The sequence below is a fragment of the Kogia breviceps genome, chromosome 10 (assembly GCF_026419965.1).
Source record: "Kogia breviceps isolate mKogBre1 chromosome 10, mKogBre1 haplotype 1, whole genome shotgun sequence".
NCBI lineage: Eukaryota > Metazoa > Chordata > Mammalia > Artiodactyla > Physeteridae > Kogia > Kogia breviceps.
The window spans coordinates 82,970,589-82,994,297 of NC_081319.1; the positions used below are offsets into that span (position 1 = coordinate 82,970,589).

The window sequence follows — 23,709 nt, forward strand, 5'->3', positions numbered from 1 at the left end:
GGCTTCTGGCAATGGTGCCTAGCAGAGAGTCAGGGCACAATAAATATGTGTGGAATAAATGAATGAATGACAAAGGAGAAGGAATTGTATTTCCTCTCTGCTTTCCTCCTCCTCAATTCTGTGCCATCATGGGATATATCATGACACATCAACCTGGCTGTTGCTGGGTCAAGTATTTTTCTCTTATGGAATGAAGCTTTATTCCTTCTTGTATCCTATAAAATATCCTGTAAATAACAGCTATATTCCCTAAGAATTTAGAAATGCAATGCCAGTTGGGAGCACACAGAGGAAGCAGTCTGACTTCACATGCAGAACAGTTATTTGCCCTGTAGCAAATATTCTGATAGACTATAAAATTGTACGTTTTGTCTCCTTTTATTCACCTGAAAACTATAAAGGTAGCTCCCCTTTGGAGGGGGATTAGGGTAGCTACCCTAAGACAGGAAGCAGAAATGCTATCAGTTGGAAAAAGGGATAGAATCAACTTTCAGATGATTGTTAGGGTGAGAAGGCTAAGAAGAGGGGCAAGAGAGACATGGCCTGGAAGATGCAGAAGCAGGGCACCGGGAAAGCCAATACTGCGAGAAGCACCCATGTGTCCAGAGGCTGTGCCGGCCTTGGCAGGCTGTCCATCCCATCATGTGAGCAGAGCCATTCATGCCACAAACACCGGTCTGATCCTTTAGGATACGTCCATGAACAAAACGCTGAATTTATATTTTAGCCAGCATCCTTTCTGTGCACAGAAACCTCACCCATCCACCCTCCAGATACTGCCTCTGTGCGAACGTGACCCTACAGGTAAAATTCCTTCAATAACTATTTATTTGTCCACCCATGCGGTCAACCCTTGTTATGCCCCAGACATTTATAATCCCTAGAGGGGCTACCTCTACCTCTTAGCCGAGTAGGGAAGGGAGGGTGGTCCCTGAGGGGTCTGCTAGTGTGCACCACGCTGAGAATGAAGGGGCACAGACACTCCCGTTACATGTTCTTTCATTATTACCAAACAATTCTAAATAAAATACGCTTTCCTCCACTTTTCCAGATCACAGGCTGAATGTCAAATATTTACTTAGTTCTTCTCTCTCATTGCCCATATTAACCACTTTTACTCAGAATTCCAAACCACTCTTCCAGCGTCGTTAGGGCGGGTTAATGATTGTCTCATCACCAAAGGGCTGACAGGAAGGCCTTTCTCAGAAACCACTGTGACACCAGCTGTTCTATGGACCCAATTCATGGCCCTCCTTAGAGCTGGTTTGTGTTCAAAGGACCAAAGACCCTCTTCGGACACACTGGTGTTTGGGGCCCATTAATCTTAGTGCCCCCTCCCTTGCCCTAAAATTCTAGGCTCTTCCTCAGGACTTTATCTTTCCTGACCTAAATGCCAATAATACCCTTCCCTGAGAAACTGAAGGCCTTCTCACCAAGCATTACTGGAGATAATGTGTCTAGTGTTCTCTGCCCAGGAGGGGGGTTTCAGTGTGAAGGCCTCTGTGCTTTGGAGGAATTTCTTTCTGTTCAACAGGTTTTTGTTTTAAACATTAACTAAGCAACCTGCCAGCCTTGGGCTCTGAAGACAGGACTAAGCTGGGGAACAGGTGGAATCGCTGGTTTCTGTCCGTGGAGAGAAACCATCATTTTCTGTGCTCATCATTCGCCCACTCTGCCATTGTGAGGACCACCTCATGCCTCCTTCACGTCCCAGGAGGCCTGGAGATCTGTCTCAATTAGTCCATCAGAGGGCATAAAGGGAACATTCCAGTGTTTGCTTTGGAAAAAAAAACAAAAAGAAAAAGGCTTGCTTCACCCTGAGTCATTGCAAAAATGATACCTTCCAGCCCTAGCCTTTCATGGAACGAAGGAGGGCACTGGGGGAGGTAATTCAAGAGGCAGCTCACGGGGAAGAAGGAAGAGGTTTCACCAGTTGCTGCTCAAAAGAACTAAGGTTTTTATATGTAACCTAAGTTTCCACTGGACCCCCTCATACACTGGAATGTGGTGACAAATGGAATGTCATTAACCCAAATGTTGTGATACTTGCCCTTACCCACGTGCTCAGCAGAACTTTAACTTCCTACAATTCTCCCCAATTACTACAAAATTTCTGAGACTCCTCAGGGAGGGTTTCATTGATTACAAATGAGTGTCCAACCTACCTAAGGCCTCTGCTAGTACTACTGATATTTCCTTGGGTACTAGAGACCAGAATATGGATGCCATTCTGCTTTGTATAGAGTATAATTAAATGTGCCATCTGACTGCACCATTCTCCAAATTTAATTTTTATCCATCTTACACACATTAATTATTAACAAAATACTAACACACATAGATAGAAATGTAGTTTATTTATACCCATGTGATGTCTCCCAGATGGAATTATGGATATGTGAAACTCTCACTCCATTACTTAAAGAAAAATTCTAATTCAAAACAGTGAAATCCAATCTGATGTATTGAATAAAGTAGAGCTTCCACTGTGATTGAAAAGGGTAAAAGGCAGTCACCTGGACTCTCCCTCTAGATGTCTGTTTGCATGCTTCTGTGCCCTTAGACACAAAAATAGACAGGTTAATGACACTGAATAAGTTTACTTTGGCTGATTGGTTTGACTATAAAGACTGGTTTTGCCAATCAAGTTATAATGGAAGACACCCCCCTCAAACTGAACGAACTAAATCTATGGTTCCAAATTTTTGATGAATATATATTTAAAGTACATAGTAAGATTTTTCAAAGAGTTTTTCAAAAATATATTGACAAAGGTGCATCGAAGTTAACAATAGTTAGATTTTTCTAACACTTTGGATCATAGTAAACAGGGTGCCTCCATGTGAAAGAGTGACTGTGACAATTAACAATTCAATGAGCCATGGTAATGCCTTCTTGGTATTCTTCCCAGAAATTAAAAACATAATATGTCAGGGTCTGTGAAGGGTCTGGGATTTTACTGTACTGAAAAGCGAATAAACTAGTCTGTTAAGGTCCCATGGATGCTGGCAAAAGACATGAAATTCGTGGGTCAGAGACTGTGACCTTCATTGCTTTAGGCACAGCAAGAAGCATCAGCATAATGTTGGTTTGCATTGGTTTCTTATGTGCTCCGAGTCCCATGGGGGCAATGCAAGTAGATGGATGGTCTTGGATGTTGTGTACACTGTGGGTTTGTATCACCCTGAGCTGGGGGATTTGACACTTTTATAGCAAACAGAAGCAAGCTCGCTCTTTGGGTGGAGATCTTACCTCATCTCAAGGTTGCTCACTACCCTGAGAAATGGTTTGGATAAAAAGCAGCCAGAGCCTCGCATTCTTGGCACACCAGGCAAGAATGTGCAGAGACATTCATGGCCTCTCCCAACAAAATACTCTCATAACCGAGCAACAAGCTCTCCTGCAAGTCATGAAGTTCCCATTTCAACAAAATTGAAAGAAAACCTCAACAAGCTGTGAGTGATGGATCATTAATAATAATTTTGACAATGGGATACTATACAACTTCTGGCATAAAACTCAGATGTGTATCAGAGAATTTTGAGAAATCGCCATCATAAAATTCCTTCCATTCCCATCTACTTATTTATGTGAACAAATGCTCTCAGTGTCCATATCTATAAATGGAAAAAAAAGAGTTGGTGCTAAACCTCTACCCTAACAATTAGTAATATCCATCTATGGATGTATGAAACGAAGGAAAAAATTTAAAAGCCCTATCAATTTCATGAGAGATATATTTCCAATAAATATTAACTTTTACATTTAGTAATTATTATTTGCAATATATTTATGGTACTTTGAGTAACTCTGTACTAGCAATAATTGTAACGATAATTCAGTCCAAAAGAAAAATTTTAATCTTAGCTGTGTAAGTCACAGGAAATTAAAACAATTTTTATTTTAATTTTTAATTAGAAAGTTCTTAAATTTAATTTCAACCTTTGTATATTCATTCGTTGTAGTAAAATCTGATAGGGTACTTTCAAACATAATGCCCTCATTAGGATAACATTTTAAAACAGAGTAATACAAGTTCTAGAAAAGAAAAAAAAAAGCAACATTACAAAATTCCAACTGTTTAGAAAAGCTTGCTTTCATATTCCTTTAAAGAAAGATGACAAATGTTAATTGCTATGGTTTAGGTTTCACAGAATGCAAAAGAATGATATAATATTTGAGCTTAAAATGTCAACATTTATAACATACCAGAAATTGTCTTTAAATAACTATAATTTTAAACCCTAAATATAATTTTTAATATGTTAGAGAGTATGTCCATCTTCAAAATTAAGTGGAGCACAGACAAAAAAGACATAAGCTACCTTTTTTAAAATAATAATCTGAATGCAGAAAGTCGTGACAGGATACAAAAGACAAGACAACCCCTGCCATTGAAGAGTTTAGCATCTATTGGGGGGTAAAGGTAGTTTTGTGAGGATTAAATTAAAAAACATGTGTGAAAGCATGGAGCTGTCCCAGGCCAGGGGCCTGATAAAACTTAGTTTCCCTTACATTTAACTAATCTTTTTCTTCCCTGCATTGAAATCAAGTCCTCTTGTTACACAACAGGAAAAAAAAAAAAATCACATGACTGATAATCAACTTTCATTTACTATTTCTTCAGAAAGAGAGTTAAATCACATTTCTAATTTCTTTTAAATTCTGACTGAGCCTCAAATGTAAATTTAAAAAAGAACAAAGCACAAGGAAGGATGGACAGAGAGAGAAAGAGAGAAAGAAGAAGGGAGGGAGGGAAGGGAGGAGGAGGGGGCAGGGGAAGAAGAAGAGGAAGGGAAGGGAAGAAAAAAGAAAAGAAAAGGAAAGAGGAGAAAAGAAAAGGAAACAAAAGAAAAGAAAAGAGGGAGGGAACATGGGAGGAAGAAAGGAAGGAAAGCTTTTAAACACTGCATGGACTGTCTTCCCAAACCAAGCAACTGGGATAAAATTCTGTGTTGATTTAAGCACACATTTAACCAAATGAATTTTTCATTGTTCCCACCTGTTTCCTGAATAGCTTCAACTGTTCTGCCTTTGACCTGCTTTGGCCTGATCCTGTAAGGAATCTACACTCTTGGAATACCCACCGCGGCGCTCCCCCTCCACAGAGCTGGCCTGAGCAGCAGCTGGGAAAACTTCTAGGGAGCAGCTGGTGTCCAAGACCTCACACTGCTGCCATCACCCAGGATGAAGTGTCATTTTCTGCACTAACGGTATTTTGGGGACACATTTCATTAAAATAACACTGCACATTTATGTCATATTATTCAGTGGACAGATAACTCTCACAATCACGATCTCATTTGGTCTCCCTTGGCCTTCAGCACAAGCCTGGCTGACTCTGTAACATTAGGAATCTGGGCCTGGGTTCCGACCCCAGCTCTGACAATTATGCCATGAATGACTTCGGCGGGGGAGGGGCGGGGCCGGAAATCAATTTAAACTCTTAGGACTCCATTTCCTTACTACGAAATGAGAAGTCTGGACTAGGTGATCTCCCCTTAAAATGAACATCTATGGGCAGATGCCTCAAAGCAAACTTCCGCCAGTCAACGCCATCCACTACGGAATGAAATTCAAACTGGTCCCTCCTTTCATCGCGCTGCTTACTGTTTACCCACTCAAATACGACTAAAACAAAGATCCCCTTTGGGATATCTTACAGCAAGTAAGCTACCGCATTTTTTGTGCGGTACGCGGGCCTCTCACCGCTGCGGCCTCTCCCGTTGCGGAGCACAGGCTCCGGACGCGCAGGCTCAGCGGCCATGGCTCACGGGCCCAGCCGCTCCGCGGCATGTGGGATCTTCCCGGACCGGGGCACGAACCCATGTCCCCTGCATCGGCAGGCGGACTCCCAACCACTGCGCCACCGGGGAAGGGGAAGCCCAAGCTACCTCGTTTAATCCTCCCAGTAAGGCAGATAGTTCACTTATTACCACTAGTTTGCAGATGAGGAAGCTGAGATGAGAATCAGTGATTTCTGACAATCACACAGAAAGGTAGCAAAGTCCTACCTTCCAGTTCCGAAGAAACCAAACCATCTTGGAAATGAGAAAGTTAGCGGAAATTTTCGCTCACGCTACCGTAAGGTGTGTCCAGCTCCACCGCGCTGGTCACTGTCAACTGTTTGGTTGAAACCATGATAACCAACCAGAGCACGTGGTATTGTGATCTCTGATTCATGCAAGCCAACACGTGGGGCCATAAATGCCTCTAAGTGAAATTTGACAGTTTGAGCACATTTTCAAGTGACTGATTCCTCAAGGGCAGAAATGGTGTCTAAATTGAAACCTTCACCTCCAAGTGGCTCTGCCCTGTGTGTGCCCTGCACATCCTTGTTGATTTGTTTCTCCCATATCAGGGTGGGTCTCTGCTTGACAACTGGGGTCCACATTTAGCCAAGCAGCTGCCCATTGGCGTCTAAAGCCTCCGATTCATAGTTCTGGCAGCATCTCAAAGGATTTATTCTTCTTGTCCCATGATTTCATTATTATTATTATCACCCTTATGAAATGCCGTAGCTGAGCCCACTACAAAGCGTGAAGCCCATGTTTAACATGGGACAGTCTGTTCTCTGCATCCCCCCACCAGTGAGGGATTTCCCCCCAGTTTCTGCTCACTTTTGGAGGGCTCTAAGAAGTGGCCTGCGGCCATGCAGAGGTCAGCCCGAGGAGTCTCTCCACCACCTCTGCTCTGTCCCAGGGTCACCTTGGTGGGGAAAAGGCCTTTCAAGGGGCTCTTTACCAACAGAAGCCAATTTACAATGTGATACAAAGAGCACAGAGCTGATCCGGGGATGCCAGTTTTGTGAATGAGGGCAAGTCTCTTTGCCAACCTGGGCCTTGGATTTCTCATATTTTCTTTCTTTTTTTTTTTTTTTAATAAATTGAAGTATAGTTAATTTACAATGTTTTGTTACTTTCAAGTATACAGCAAAGTGATTCGGATATATATATATATACACACATATATATATATACATATATATATTCTTTTTCAGATTCTTTTGCAATATAGGTTATCACAAGATACTGAGTACAGTCCCCTGTGCTATAGGATTCCTCATATATTAAATGAGGTAACCAAGTGAGATTATTCTGAAGATTAATCTTGAGGATAATTTTGCTCAGACGGCTCTAGTTCTACCTTTTTCCTGGATTCTGGAGATTATCATGAGGAAGAGCACCTCACCAGCAAAGATCTCAGGAAAAGAGCCTCCCCACTCCTCACTCCCGTTAAAAACCAACCTAGTTTATATGACTGAATCACTGGCTGTACACCCGAAACTAACACAACACTGTATATCAACTATACTCCAATAAAAATAAATAAATAAATAAATTTTAAAAACCAACCTGGTTTAAACGAGACTTTAGGTAAAACAAAAAGTAGCTCTTTATCAGGGAAATCAGAATTCCTCACCTAAAATGTACTAAGGTTAAATAAATAAATAAATATAAACAAACAAACAAATAAATAAATGAATAAATTTATCAGGAGTCCAAAGATTTGGATTTCAGGCCAGCTTTTTCAGTAACTAGCCAGGTAGCCCTCAGCAAAGGCCCCTCTTTGCTCTGTACCTCTGACGGCTCATCCTCCAAGTTCAAATATCTATACTTCTCTGACTTACCTACTCCAAATAGTCTTTGAAGCCCACAAGAAAATGTGGCTTGAAAATGTGAAGTATAACCCTCTATCCAGGGTTATACTTGAAACCCTGAAATTAAGGTCACTTCCCTCCTTTGACCCTAGATAAATCTCAGAAGAGCTTAAAGATTGATGCAATGTTAAAAAGATGCTTACCTCCCATCGGTAGGGTGGCTGGCGGGTTTATATTTTGTTGTAGAGTTTTAGCAAACCTCTTTATCCAGTTAGATTTACAAGCATTCTTCGGAGCCCACTGTATGCCTTACATTGTGCTGGGGATGAGAAGAAATCAAAATAAGAATAAACTTGACCTTGAGGAGTTTACAGCCTTGTAAATTCAAGACTTGCACACATACAAAAAAAAATTGTGAAACAAATTTTAGAACAGTATAATGACACATTAAACTGTATATAGGCCTATAACAAATGCATAGTCCAGCTAAATTGAGATCTGAGCCTTCAGCAAGAGGAAAGATTGGTGTTAACTAGAGTTTGGGGCAGGCTCGTGAAGGAGACAGAACTGGTGACAGACTGGAAATGAGTAAGAGAGCAGTCTTCTACATTTATAACAGTAGACCTTCAGTACCAAATGCCAGAATTAAATAAGAAACAGAATTTTAATATTTACAGTTTGGAGAGAAATGTTAGTTCTCTCTATATTCAATAGCAACAGATTTCAGACCATGGTTTTTCAGATGTTAATTCTCAAAGAATCCATATATATTTAAGTTGTAGAAATCATAACACTATAGCAATTATTCTTTTTTCCTTTTAAAATTAAGGGACCTATAAGGTGTGGGCTAAAGGAACTTTTTTTAAAAATTGAGATCTCCTACTATGAGTATATTTGTTCTGTGTCCAAGGCTGCCCCCAGGCTGACCCCTTACAAAGCACTGGATCTGGCCACTGGTTAATTAGGACTTTCTGAGCACACTCTGTACATTCCTGCTTCCATGCCTGTGCTCAAGCGCTTGCCCATTTGGGAAAGCCCTTCCCTCACCTCTCCAGGTATGTCAGCCCTCCCTCCCTTCAGGACCCAGGTGAAACCCAACATCCTCCAGGAAGCGTTCACAACCTGGTCCCTCGTTCATCAATTCCTGTTTCTGAATGCCGATACACTTATTTTCTGTACTATCAGTTTGCCATTATCATATTCTTTTCTGTGTGTGTATATTTTTCCAGATACAGGTCCTATCCCCAAAAGAACCTTAGGTCTCTCAAGTCAGGAAACATGGACGCTTGTTTGTAATACCAGTGCTTTCTACTGAATACATAACACCGCAATTCGACAAGCACCACTACTGAGTATAGATGAATGAGTGTCTCGTCAAGTCCCCAACTAGCCGCATTTTCCCTAAGTCCACTACTAACACCCTCCCATTTGAAAAGTGGCCAAAATCCGTTAGAGACAAGCTAAGAGGACTGTATCTGAGGTGGCCTATATTGACATCACCCAAAAGAAACCTAGTGTTGAGAGATGGGGATTCATTCACTTCAAAAAAAGTTCTCTTCTTAGTCTTTAAAATAATAGATGCATCATTTCAGTGTAATCCATAAACGGAAGCATGACTATAGATTGGTCTATCTGAGAAAGGATTTAGCAACGGGCATTTCTCCTTGTGAAGGGACAGCTGAAGAGGTGTCATTTAACAGCTTTCAGAGGCCCGTCACTTCAGTGATTGAGATGGACAGAAGGTATGGACATGACCAAGGCCCTTAAAAGACACAAACAGGTGGGAGAGCATGCTGGGGGCGGGCGGAGGGCTGGAGGGTACAAAAGGAGGAGGCTGGCCTTTCGAGAGCAGAGACAGAGAAGGCAGAGGGCAAAGCTGCCCCGGGAACAAGAGGAAAGGGGGCAGCAGAGGAAGTCCCATCTAGGCAGGACACAATGCGAGGTAAAGCTAGAAAAAAGGACAGAACTAAAGGGATGAGGGACAAATCAGTGGACCAGACACAAATAGGGAGAAAAGATAGACGGTCGGGATAGGGAAATCACCCAAAGGAAAGATGAAGAGGATTTCTCTGTGTGCGATTACAAGGATAGCGATTAAAAAGATACGAGTGAAAAGAAAGGAAGGAAACAGGAAAAGGGAAGTAGTAAGGATACAAAATAAGTAATAAGTGCATAGGACAGGCTAAGTGGTTAGAAAGTCACCAGGCGGTTAGGCTGACTGGGAGAAGCACCATAGCCAGACCCAAAAGGTCTCCATCAGAAAGACGGAGGCAGGCAGTTTCAGCAGCTAGCTCCTGAGATAAAAATGGAAAAAAAAAAAACAAGATGGAAAAGGTGAAAAGCAGGAGAGGGAAAACCCAGAGGAGACACTGGCCTAGAAACCTTTTTAACTTTCTGTAAAATCTTCAAGGCCCCAAACTAGGCCAAGATTCTGACTGACATTTCTCACCAGCTGCTGTTTCCTTGAGAGAATTCTGACAGCAAGGCATAGAAATGCAAGCCAACACTGCTAGCTCTGGAGGAAAAAAAAAAAAAAAATCCGTGCTCTAAACACCTCCACGGGGCCGAAGCCTGCCAGGGAAGAAGGCACACAGAGGATGGACCCGCCGGCAACTTTTCCCCAGGTATGTACTGGGCTGCTCCCACGTGGGGCTTTCTCCTCTAACTGTCCTCTGGCCGTTCCCGCCTTGCCCATCTGTCTTTCTCTCTTTGTGCATTTTGGGGAAGCCCTGCGGGCAGCCTGCTTCTGTCATCTGAAGCCAGCTCCGCAGTGTCTACGGAAGCAGGTGAAGCTTCACGTCTGCATCCCACATGGGCAGGGGAGCATTGCTGGGAACCAGCTCCATCAGGCAGAGCTAGGCAAGGGGAAGTGGCTGAGAGAAATCACCCCAGTCCGCGTGACTGGTGTGTGGGAATGACTTGTCGGCTGGTCCTGACAGTGAACTTGATTCTGTGTGCTGGGGCTTGAAGCAAAAGCAACGGGGAAGGAGGAGGGTGGGTGTAAAAGACAGAGGGACGATGAAGAGGGGAGAGATTTCACAGTCGCCTAGGGGCTGGTCCATGACCTAAAGAAGAGCTAGGGTTTGGGGAGTGAGGGATGAGACTTGGACAGCACTTGACCTTGAACTTTCAGCTTGCCTTTTCAGTGCCTTGGTTAAATATTTTGACTGTATGTTGAAATTTTCTTCAAAGCAAAACAAAGGAATTTCTTTCTAATCTGTCATTTATCTCAAATAATTGCTGAATGGCAGTAGTTTCTTCTGATGACCCCCACAGACGTCCCCACTAAGACAATGTGAGATGTTACATCTTTTTTAAAAACTAAGAAATGAAGTCCCTGAGCAATGTATTTCTTTGGAAAACTGGGACAAGAACCAGATTCTCTAATGTGTTCCCTGGATCTTAAGCATTTCTTAATCCTCACTCAATCTAATAGGTGCACTTTAAAAAAAAAAAAAAAAAAGTAAAAGATTTTGGAGCCAAAGAGTTTTATCAATATTCTGTATTATTGTGTTATATTATCATTATGATCCCTCTGCAAATACGATATGAGGTCCTGTGAGTCAGTGGACCCTCTCCTGAGCGAGCTACCTTCTCAAGAAAAACATTCACATCATTTTATATCCATTCTTCCTCAAACCCCATTTGAAGTTTCCTGGTAAGATTAGAAGCCAAAGGGATGGTCTCCAGTTGTGTACAACCCCTCAAGCTGAAAACTCTTAGTAACTCCACAGACCGGCCTCCTCTCTTTGAAGTGTTGCCTGCCTGTCTGCACCCTCATTGGTGAATGCTCCTACGACTGCACCCCTGAACAGAGCTCACAGCTTTCTGGCTTCTGTGTGGCTTTACTCCTTTTCCTCACCTCCTCATTTTAAGGAAGCTCAGAAACGTGAGGGCCGATTCCTTGCCCTTGAATTGTTCAGCGTCAGAAACCTTGAACCACAGCAATGGTTCTCCAAGTGTGGTCCCCAGACCAGCAGCATCAAAATCACCGGGGAACTTGTTAGAAATGCCAAGTCTTGATCCCACTCCAGACCTACTGAATCAGACACTCCAGAGGTGGGGCTGGCATTCTGCGCTTTAGCCTGCCCTGCAGGGAACTTTGATACACCAAATTCGAAGGTTACGTTTTTTTTTTAAATGCTGTTTCCTTTAACACAGAGCTCAGATCTCCTTACAGGGGGGACTCTGGTTGCCTCCAGGGCTGTCCCTTCTAAAAGAGACCCTTCCACAAACAGCCACCTCTGGGTCGGTGTCTTGTGTCCTTCATCTGCAAAATAGGCATATTTAATAAAAGTTGCTTGTTACAGCACTGAGAACAATGCCTGTGCACAGTAAGTATAGCAGTGGTGGTGGTTTTATCTGCTGTACCCTTACTGTGCAAAAGGCCTTCACTGACTGATGTGGGAAAGCAAAAACAAAGCAGTCAGGTCCCAGCCCTCTTTTTGAGGAAATGTGTGCATTACAGGTACCCAAAGATTCCAACAGCAGGGTAAGATGTGACATGTGCCCAAGGACAGGTAAAAACAATAGAAACAAAGAAGAGGAAGAGGGGCAACTGGGAGAAAACTTTGTAGAGAAAATATCTTTTGAACTGAGACTTAAAAGAGAACTTTTAACTAGTGAAGATGGGTAAAGGGAAAAGAACATTCCAGGTGGAAACTGAGAATAGGGAACATGGAAAAGATAAGACATCAGTGGCCGGGTGTGGACCCCAGGGCCTACTCCCCTTTCGGTTACTAATATGTTAACTGTTCATGTGATGGAAAGGGATCACCCATTTGTCATCATATTTGCAGAAATTCTTCCTTTATTCCAAACTAAATAATTTTCCTCAGACTGCTGTGAAATGAGCCCTTTCCAAGTATTAATGACTTCGTTGCTTTCATCCACATCTCTCTTTCTTGTTTATTATTAGGTCAATATTTTTCAAATTCTTCCGCCCGCTTGCAATGGGATACATTGGGAATAGTTACAAAAATGCAGATTCCTGAGTCCCGGCCCACATGGCTTCTCCCAGCAGCTTTGAGGGCCTGTCGGAAGAATCTGCATTTTGACAAACTCCCTTGAGATTCTAACGTTCACTCAAGTTTGAAAGCAGCTCTCCCAGATCTGTTCTTTCCCAAATTGGCTGAGCATAGAAATCACCTACGAGTGCTTGTGAAAAATGTGGATACCCGGCCATTGCCATGGAGATTCCAATTCTGTGGCTTCTGGGATGTAGAGAACAGGGGTTTAATAAGCACCTCTGTGGCACTAGGATCAGGTTAGGTTGGGATATACAGCGTATTAAATGAATGTGTGTTTGGGGTTAGAGAGGTCCTTCAAGTCCTAGGTTAGACATTTATCAGCTGTGTGATTTGGCTGAGTTTCTTAACCGCTCTACGCCTCCAAATTATCTAATCTGCTGGAGTCCGCTTCATCCTGTGTAATGAAAGGTACTTCACAGAATGGCTGGAAGCATCAGTAAGTAAATGGCTTAGTACAATGTTGGCTCTCTCTCATCGCCTTGCCCCAGCCTCCCAAGTCAGGGCTCAGCTCTCCAGCTCTAAGGAGAAACAGGGCAAGAACAACAGTGATGGTAAAATGCCACCAAAACTCATCTCTTCCGAGAAAGGTGGCAGGGTGCCCACAGGGAGAGAAGATGGGCTTTTGGAGCTGGCCTTGCTCTTAGCTGCCCCTGGGAAGTTAAAATGCAACTCATGCCCATGCTGGAATCAACATTCAGAACTGGGCGGTCCTCTAAAAATAGCAAGATGTCTGGCTGAGTCTTTGGAAAAATAAGGTTCTATCCCAACACGTTACCCAGGCTTGCCTTAAAAGGAGGGGCCACTGCTTTATTTTCTACCTCCTCAGCCAGATGATGGTAAGCCCCAAATAATTTGGCTTGTGCCTCGGTGAACTCCAGAACAGCTTCTGTTTCATGGACAGCCACCAAGAACACCAGCAGTCATACTGTTACAGAAGATCACAAGTGCTCAGATTCCTGGGTGGGTGCCTCTGTGTGAACCACTCCTCCTGCAGACACTAGAAGGCTCCTAATCTCCATAAAAGCATGAAATTTTGGTTACATTTTAAGAAATGATTATCAGGCCTTTCGATGGGGCAGAGAAGGGATAGGGAAAACTAAGATGTCTATATTCGAAATTCAGAGAGCGAGATGGGGTGATTTTCCTTCAGTCTTGCTTTCCTCTCCTCATCCAGCAAAGGGCTGACTAACTAAGGTCAGCTCCGTCATCAGAGGGCGAGGCCTTGTGGTCAATAAGGGGATAGTCTGAGCATCTCACCATTTATATCTTTCCCTAAAGGTCCTGACAATGAGACTGGAGCCCTGGATACTCACAGCCTCTATCGATTCTTGTCAGAAACGATACTGACGAATTCTTTTCCTTAACAAATCTTTTTCAAACATATGAAATTATTAAAAATTGGGTTTTTTTTAAAAGGGAAACCAAAACTGTGAAAGCAATATTTTGGAAAATATTTAAGCTTTCCCAAATATCTTAGAATCACCCCTTGTACAACTGTCACGTGAATGAAACTCTTTAAAGTAGGTCGAATATAAGGACCTCCATGGTGTGGGTAGTTTCAGTTGCAGTATTAATTAATAATAATTAATATTAAGTATATATTAAATAATAGTAACAAGAGTGACAGAGACCATTTATTAGACTTCTAGTAGTGTGTTCATGGCACTTTACATGAATCTATCTCATTGAAGCCTCCTGTTGAATAAGTATTATTATAGTCACTTTACAGATGAGGAAACAGGCTCAGAGAGGTTAAGTAGCTTGCTCAGGGTCACAGAGCCAGAACGCACAGATGGCCAAGCCATGCTCTTCCTCCTTATACCCCTCTGCCACCAATAATCTTCATGATTACATTGTCTATCATTCAGGCCTCTCCCTGTCTTAACCCGTCCTTGATTCTTCCCAAACCCAAGAGTCTTTCTGAGGACCGTTCATGGGAGATCACCATCCTCACTTCTCTGTCATGTTGTATCTGAGACATTTATGTTCAAATACTGCTTGGTGAAAGAAATAGGAAAGAACTATGATTTCTGCTTCTGCTGTTGATGCTACCTTAACCGTTACTTAAGTTCTGAGTGCTTTTAAATGGAACTTAATTCTCAAGAACAAGGGAAATTTAAGGCTTCTGATCAACTGTCTGACTACAGGACAGAAGCAGGGAAAAATAAATCTGGTTTTCAATAACATGTTGAGTGACATTTTACATGGCCATCAACCTGTTCTCCTAAGAAACTCAAGACTCTCCACATGTGTTATCTCATTAATCTTTAACCCACCCTTTGACGGGCAGATAGGGTTACACAACCACTACGGGAATGAGGGAGAGAAGGGTAGTGATTTCACCAACATCACAGAGAACATCCATGGCCACTTAACACACCATACCTCCCCATCCTTCCTACTAACACCACCAGCCAAAGTCACAGGACACTGCGGTACCAATGTCCCTTGCCCTGTGCAAAACTCAGAGAAAGTTGTCTTTCTATTCCCATCCTAGATTTTTTTCCTCTCATTTATGCCTGGTCTGAAATGTTTTGATTTTACTGCAGCTGTCTGTTTTGTTTTGTTTTTCCAGCCTTCCTTTCACTTCGTTTCCTCATCTGTTCTATGAATTTCCTTCCTAGCATCTTAAGTTAGATGATGTGGGAAAGTAAGATGAGACTCAAAACAATCAAGTAATTCGTTACTAAAAGTTTATTGTTGGTTTTTTAATGCAAATTTTGAAGTGAACTTTTATGTCATCTTTTGACCACATGAGGTTGGGCTTGACAAAAGGACAAAATAATTCACACCCAAATGCTGGGGACAGTCTCACGGGAGGGTTAGCACCGTCTTGGTTATCTCACATCATTTCTTGGGAAATCGATTTCTTTTGTATCCTTACGTGAATCTGTCACCTTCTGGACCTCAGCTGGCTTATGAATGGTGGGTCCCTTAAAGCTGGCTCTTTCTAGTTCTTGGGACCAAAAAAGTTAGTCTCTCTCATCTGTGCAAACCTGAAACTCACACTTTGGAGATCTTGATGTGACAGATTTAATGGGTTAAAATGAACCTGTACTCAGCTCTAAGTTCTCTGGTTCACTGGAAGAGATGAGACATTTTAATCTTGTCGAGGGCACAGCTACATCTTCTCCTTGGCCCCTCTGCTTCTCCTCCCCACCAGCCCCTGTTTTTGATGGACCACCGCCCCCAAACTTGGGGGTGGAAGATCAACCCCACATTCTCACTCATACTAAGCCTGCACTTGACTATGGGGAACAAATGTGTTTTCACAGCAGAAGCTGATACATAGCCCTTGGATTGGATTAAATGAGTTATTGGATGATTCCTGAGGTCAGCCAGAAAGACTTTGACTTGGGCACCTAGGACATTTTCCTATTTTCCTGAGAAAAACTGTGATTCATAAGCCACCACTATCACCAACACCTCAGAGGCAGAGCTGCAGAAGAATAAATGTTCACAGAGTATAAAACCCATAGACATTTTCTTCCCTTGCTTACCTCTGAACTCTCACCTTCCAAGCCTATCTCCATGGGTTGATCCAAGACTGTTCCTCCAACCTGATTAGTTTTTTTTTTAAAGGATTACCATTTACGTATATGTAAACCAATTCATCTCTACGACACTGATCTGTAAAACCAGATACAAGTAATGGCTCTCTCATAGAGCAGAGAGGATTCAAGGAATTTGTCAAAGCACCAAAAATCATCCCTGCCATGCTTGAAAGAAATTTTGTTCTTATTTTTATTACTTTTATTGTATGGCATTGACGGCCCTTGTCAGTGCTGTAAGTCCCAAACCTTCTTTGGGGCACAGTTCTTCCCTTGGCTTCCTCCCTGCTTCCTGGCAGAGTATAAGATCCTCTGAAGCTGAAAACCCCATCTTCCTCCAGCCAGGGGTGGCCTGTCCAGACCCCGGGGGGTTCCCCAACTGCCAGCGTCCCTCACTTCTCTGAGGCTCGGGCCTCACAGATCGTAGGGCTGGTGATGGGGAAGGGGGAGCAGAAACCGAACAAAAGGATCCTTCCCACAGTGAACAATGATGCTTGGAATGCTGCGTGGCAGCTGCTGCCCGTCAACTGCGCCCAGGACAGCCGTACAGCAGGACGCACGGGAGAGCCTGGCGTGTTCTAAGCCAAGGTAGTTCACTGTGCACGTGCAGAGTAACTCTCTGTCGAATGCTCTCTCTCCTTTGTGCTTTTTCTTTTTCTTTTCTTTTTTTTAATTTTCCTTCATGGGATTCCAAACATTTAAAAAAGAATCATATTGAGCTGTACAAAGCCAAGGCAAATTAATGAATAGTATCAATAATAATAAAAGTTTTGATGCATTGTAACTGCACCAAAATAAGCCAGACGAACTTGGGTGCCATTTATTTCTGAACAAACAGCAGGGGAAGGACTGGACCACCCCGCTCCCCAAAGCACCGCCATGCCTCACAACAGGATGGTTTGGCGGGGAATGATGGGACGGATGGCCTGAGGTCCCGGGAGCTTTCCCACCTAGAGGAGGAGGAGAGCGGGAGGGGCCCGCATCTGAGATGCGAGGCTGCATCTGGACGATGGAGGAAGCCAGGCGGGGGCCAAGACTGCTTCCCGAGGCCACATGCTTCTTTATATCCCCATACGGATTACTTTGCTATGGAATGTAAGGAAGTGTGTGGTTTTGGCGAGCGCCTCTCTGCGGCCCCACGGTCCCACCCAGAGCACCTGGTCCCCCTCTTCCTCAGCCCGGCCTTGCGCCCATGGGCATCCCTCACCGAGGAAGCGAGAGGCTCCGAATCCCGCCTGGGGTCCCCCCCGGCCCCCGCCCCCTTCTCTCCCTTCTGAGGTTTCACCCTCTGCCCAAGAGTCAGGAACACTGATTGCAGTCGCCGAGACCCCCCTGTGGCCAGCCTCCCAGACCTAGCTCCTCGTGCAGGGAGAGGCCACGTCACCTGAAGGTTTGTCACAGGATCAGCCCTCGCCCTCCAAGCTCCTTCCTTCTGTCTGTTTGCTCCTGAAATGAGATGTTTCTACCAACCAAACTGAACCGTAGTGTCTTCATACCTGGCTGTATCACTTCCTTGCATAATCATCGGTGTCTAGGGCAGCTCGTGCATCTCCAAGGGCCCTCTTTGCAGGTGCTGTGAGGCTTAGGAGACTGCAACCTAGTCACACAGCCAGTCCCCTGACGCTGCTCTGCCGTCTTTTCCTCTTCATGTCACGACCCCATCGCCAAGCGGTGCCGGATGAGCCTGTTTGTGGCAAAGGTCTGAGGCGCTAAAATAGTGATTCCCTCATCCAATTAGCTCAGTTCCTTTCTCTCCTCTTCCCTGAACCCCTGTGTCCCCAGCCCTGAGCCCACACCAGGAGGGAGTTGGACGTATGGAGGGAAACCCCTAGCGTGATGGGAGGCTGCGGTCCGCCAAGGCTCAGGCCATCAGCTACCCCAGCTCCGAGAAGGGTCTCCCTCCCTCACTGCGGCCCAGCCCCAGGAGGACTTCCTGTATCCCACAGCTCTGCTTCCTGCTTGTTAGGCGAGTGTGTGTGACATGACGGCTGGGACCCCACTAAATTTATACCACGAGTTCTCAAGCAGAACCACCAGAGGAAACACCACAGGATCTGATGGATCGTATGTGCTGAGATGCACAGGGAGGGGCTGTAAAATGGCACTGAGAAGCAAGCAGAACGAGGACCCGGGGTGAGAAGAAAAGGGAAGAATGAAGGGAGGGTCCGCCACGTTTACACAGCAGACGGCAGGTGAAGGCTGAGTGACCAGCGACGAAGAATGCCACCCCCACTGGGGGACAGCACCCAGAGCACAAGACGCTGGACCTCTCTCTCCGGGCTGCAGCCGCACAGCTGACATCACCCCTATACCTCTTCCAGACACCAGGCCGTTGACTAATATCCTTCAAGGGCAGCCAAACTGGACTCCTTGAAAACCGGGGAAAACTTAGAAGAATGTGGGAGAATTAAAAAGATGGGGCAGCTACAGAAACCTACAGCTTTAGATCAGCAGTTCTCAACTGGAGGTGTTTTTGCCCCTCAGGGCACATTTGGCAATGTCGAGGGACATTCCAGGTTGTCAGAACTAGGGGGTTCTGTTGGCATCAAGTGGGCACCGATCGGAGATGCTGCCAAACGCCCTACAATGCACAGGAAAGCGCCCACAACAGAGACTTATCTGCATGTCAGTATGCTGAGGTTGAGGAACCCTTGCTTTATTTTTTTATTTATTTATTTTTTTGTGTGGTACGCGGGCCTCTCACTGTTGTGGCCTCTCCCGTTGCGGAGCACAGGCTCCCGACACGCAGGCTCAGCGGCCATGGCTCACGGGCCCAGCTGCTCCGCGACATGTGGGATCTTCCTGGACCGGGGCACGAACCCGTGTCCCCTGAATCGGCAGGCGGATTCTCAACCACTGCGCCACCAGGGAAGCCCCCTTGCTTTAGATAGTAGTGCTATGAATGAATAATATCTCCGAGACGGGCATATTATGGTATATTGTCTCCCAAAGAAAAGTATTGCCCTTCTTTTACAAACGTCGCTTTGTCTTTGAGCCTGTAAAATGGGCAGATGCCCCAAAGTTGTGCTTCTTTCCAGTGACAACCCCTCCCTTTTCTGAATCACGCCTGCTCCATAACAGTTTTCCTTTTCCTCCCCTGAGATTGATTTCATGTCACCTGCTCAGGAATCGGGGGCGTGATGTGTGGGAGGGGCAGGACGTGAGTGAAGAAGAGGGGAGAGATGATGAAGACCAGTGTCCTGAGTTAAAGAAATTGCAACGCCAGGGGCTTGAATGATGAGCTGGACACAAGTAACTTTTTCCTCCTGGATGACCTCTGCCCCCACAGCCGCCTTCCCCCTTGCTTCCCAGGAGGAGCTGGAGGATGGTTGGGCTAGGACAGGGGTAGCCAGAGGAAGAGCTGGTGAGCCCTGAGTGGCAGCCACAAGACACCTGTGTCACAGGTAGGAGGTGGAGGGTGAAGATGAGATACTCGACTGCAGAGTTACAGGATGCCGGCCGAAGAGGAGGGGATTCAGGACAAGAAAGATGCTTCGGTATCACTGTGCACAAACCGTTCTAGAACCCAGCCACAGTGGGCGGGGGCCCCTGCTTCCCCGCCCACCCCCACACACACCTGCCACTTCTCTGGTGCCTTGTTGAGCCCTTTGGTTTCTGGGGTGTCTTATTTATTCCAGGCAGTGCTCCCAAGCTGGGGTCTACCTGGCAGAGGTCTGCTAGGCTGGGTAAACCAGTTCTCCTTTTCCCGATCAGTGGTTTCCACAATTTCAGAGACCAAATGAAAATACTTGCAGCCCAAGGAAGGGAAGAATGTGAAGGAGAGGCTGGAGTTGAGAGAGAAACTCTGGGCCTCAAAAGCAGTGGGAATTGTCCCTAGGACTTTCCCATGACCCCTGAAAGTGTCCCCTGGGCCCCTTTCCTTTGTTTTCACTAAGCCTTACAACGGATAGGTGCAGTAGGTACACTCCCCCACTGTACAGAGGCAGAAACTGAGGTTTACCTTCCAAAAAGCAAGAGAGCCAGGGAACATCAGTGGAATCTGAACCCAGGTAAGTGTGACTCCAAGACCACCGGCTTGGCATTGCATCACACTCTCTTCAGATCAGGGAGAGGAAATAAAAGGGCAGGCAAAGCCCACTCCCAAGAGCAACTTCCCGGCATCCCTAAAAATATCCTTTCTTCTTACCTCTTCCCCCAACTGTTCAAATGCATGGTGACGATAGCCAAGCCACCTTGCTGGGGAACATCTCCTTAATCAGCTCCCTGCCTCCTTGGCCGCACTTTCCCAGAAACACAGAGGAACCAGTGGGTACCTCTGCTCATCCAGTGGTTCTCAAACTTTAGCTGCATCAGAATCACCTGAAGATCAGCTTTTACCAGATCTCAAACATCTCCCATATGTTTGGGACTGGTAAGTGTTGCTTTCCCTTTCCAAAGTCAACATACAAGTTCTTAGGCACTGCACCCAGACTTCTCCCTTCACATCTACGAGATTCAAGGATTTCCCCACATCCCTGGGGCAACCATTTAGTCAATTCTGGCCATTTGTCAAAACCAAACAACCTCAATGTCTATCACCTGGAGAATGACTAACAAAAGTGAAGTACACTCATGTAGGAGAAAAAGATAAAATAATGAAAATTAATAAATGATAGCTGCTATGAAATCTGGATAAATCTTACAGATATCATTTTAAGTGAAAATACCGTCACAGAAGATTACCTATGGTATGATACGATTATGTTAAAAAACAAGCAATGTATTATTTAGGAATATATGCATAAATGGCAAAAATATATAAAGAAGAACAGTTACATTGTAAGAAAAAAAGAGCTCAGAATAATAGTTACCTCTGAGGGGAAACTAAAGAGATAAATTGGGAAAAGCATTCAGAAAGCTTCAACAGTATTGGTTTCAACAATTCTTTTTCTAAGGTAAACAGTTGTTTGTGGGTATCGATTTCATCATTATGTATCGTAACTTACACAGGTATTACATTCATTCTTTTATAAATATGCAGTATTTGAATTAAAAATGATAAAATTTCATTTATTTTTAAAATCATAATGTAAGATATTAAAAAATATACATCAAAATGTTAAATTTATTTTGGAAGATTGGAGGAGGGAAAATCGTGGGAGATTTTTATTTTCCGTATTCTACAATTCTATATCATGTTAGCTCTCCACAATGTTCATATCTGAAAAAGGAAGAAGGATCAAAGAAAAAACCAAAGTCATGCAACGCAAAATACAAATTATATATGGTTTTCACAAACCCTACGAGAGACTATTCTAGGAAAGGCAAGCTCTTGGGATCTGATTCATGCTAATGCCAGCTCTGTCTTTGTCACAGGCTTGGACCAGTGATGCTCGGGACATACCAAGAATCCTCACCCTAGAGGCTGCAGTCAACTCCTACAGAAGCTGCCCCCTGCTCTGGCTGGTCAAACGGAACCAAGTCCGTCTTCCTGAGAGGTTTGGTCCCCTTCAACCAGCTACAGCAGGGCTGGCAAGGCCCAGTCCTTGGAGAAACCGAAGAGATTCATCTGTGGCTGAAGTCACCTACTAACGTTTCCCTGAAGAAAGCGACTCTGATTTTGTTATCACACTCTCATGCTTCCAGGAAGGGAGAAAAGGGGAGCCGTGGGTTCAAAAGGGAGCCCGATTTCCATGCTCAACACACAGAGCTCTGTGCCTCTGTACCCACAACGAGACCCACTCCCATGCTCTTGACACACAGTAAAGATTTTAGGGTGAACTGTGGTTCAGCCCTGGGCCAGGCAAGGGAAGAACATGAGCCCCAGAAGACAGGGCTCCTGCTCAAAGGGGCCGAGTCTAAGGAAAGCAATTGGACATATGAATATGGCACAATTCAATGGAATTGCAAGTCATGGCATGGCTGGCTCCAAGACATAATTGTTTTGCACAGCCCACCAAATATGTCCGGCACACTGTGTACTCTCAAGTCAGCCCAAAGATAGCTATTCACTAAGAAATTCACATGTAGCTCAGTTTCCCATCAGCAGAATGGAGAGAATGAGAATCACAGTACCCACCACATATGGTTTTCTGTGGAATGGAATGAGAATACATGTAAAGGAGTTAGAAAGATCTCACTCGTTTTTACCTGCTGTTAAAGAAGGGATTCTGACCTGCCTTCCAATTCCTCTCTCAAAATTTCTCTCTTTGACAGTGTTGCTCAGGGTGTGCCCAGGACTTAGCTGGGGTTACATTTGCTGATGGAATTCCAGAAGCCTGTGTTCACATGCTGTCCTCTGGCACAAATGTGGTCTCCTGATGTCCAGGGACCACAAAGTCTCCACCCAAGGAAGCTTGTTTGGTGCTTATCTGCACGTGCCTAGGGCGTCAGGGAGACCAGGGGTTTGAATCCTCCCCTTCTCGTTTATTAGCTCTGATGGAGCCTCCCTGGGCCTCAGTTAACACTGTGTTAACTGTGTAAATCTTCATTTCCTCATCTGTAAAATGGGGACAATAACACTTAGGGCTGATTTAAGGATTTTTAAAGGTAACATTTATCAGGAGCCACATACAAGCCCCCAAGAAATGGCAGCTGGTGTTGTCTGGCTGCTTACATAGCAACAGCTCAGAGAAAATGTTGTGTCCATGGGCACTCACAACTGGAAGAGAAAGACCAGATTTAAAACAAAAAACAGAAAAACAAAAAAAAAATCAATAAAACCTCATTACAGGATAATTTTATATTCCAACGATTAATTCTACTATCATGTAGCATGCCTTGATTCTGGTATGTGTTACTAGTATGTAATAAGTTTTACTAAATAGTAAATGCTTCGTGTGTGAGTCTGATCATATTACCTTCAAGAAATATCCTGCCTGGAAAGCAAGCCCTCATTTGTGAACACTGTCAAGAAGCCAGTCTGAAACCACTGAGTACGTAAAGGCCATAGTGTATGGAGTTTAGACATAGGCGCTGGAGCCAGACTGCCTGGGCTCAAATCCCAGCACCCTCACAGTGGCAGCTGTGCCACTTTGGGCAAATTGCTTGACCTCTCTGGGCCTGGGTTTCCTCATATGTAGAATGGGGATATTAGTGATAGTATCTAACTCATAAGGTTTGCATGAGAATGAAATGAAAATACATGTAAAGGTATACAACTAGTGCTGGGTGCGTAATAAACTTTTAAAGCACTTTATCTTTGACACTGTACCCGAAATGTTCCTGAAACTAAGTTGGTGTTCAATAAAAATTTATTTAATAAATGATTACCTTATTTTTTTATTCTAAACACAAATATGAGATCATGTAATCTCTGGTTTGACTATTTCTGCATATCTCTTTAAATACAGTGCACCGGTGCAAACCCCGAGTTAGGGGTGGGATGCCACCAGCTGGCTCTGCGTCCCAGGTCTGCAGGGTGTGATGGAGCTTTCCCAAGAGCTAGATGTGCATCTCCGGGGGAGAGACAGTGGGGCGCTGAAGCACAGTGGCAGAGCGCTCAGACACCTGGGAGCACAGGGGGTTAAACGACATGAGAACAAACATGGCAAGGTCAAGTACTTGGGTAACAAGGAGAGACCTTTGC

General features: G+C 44.4%; 1 long non-coding RNA gene across 1 annotated transcript; it reads left to right on the top strand.

Moving 5' to 3' along the window:
• The first annotated feature begins 9,445 nt into the window (after positions 1-9,445).
• On the top strand, positions 9,446-23,389 carry LOC131763570 (uncharacterized). The gene is made up of 3 exons (XR_009337613.2): positions 9,446-9,542; positions 10,053-10,224; positions 21,498-23,389. It is a non-coding gene; the product is annotated as an uncharacterized lncRNA (long non-coding RNA).
• Positions 23,390-23,709: the final 320 nt, after the last annotated feature.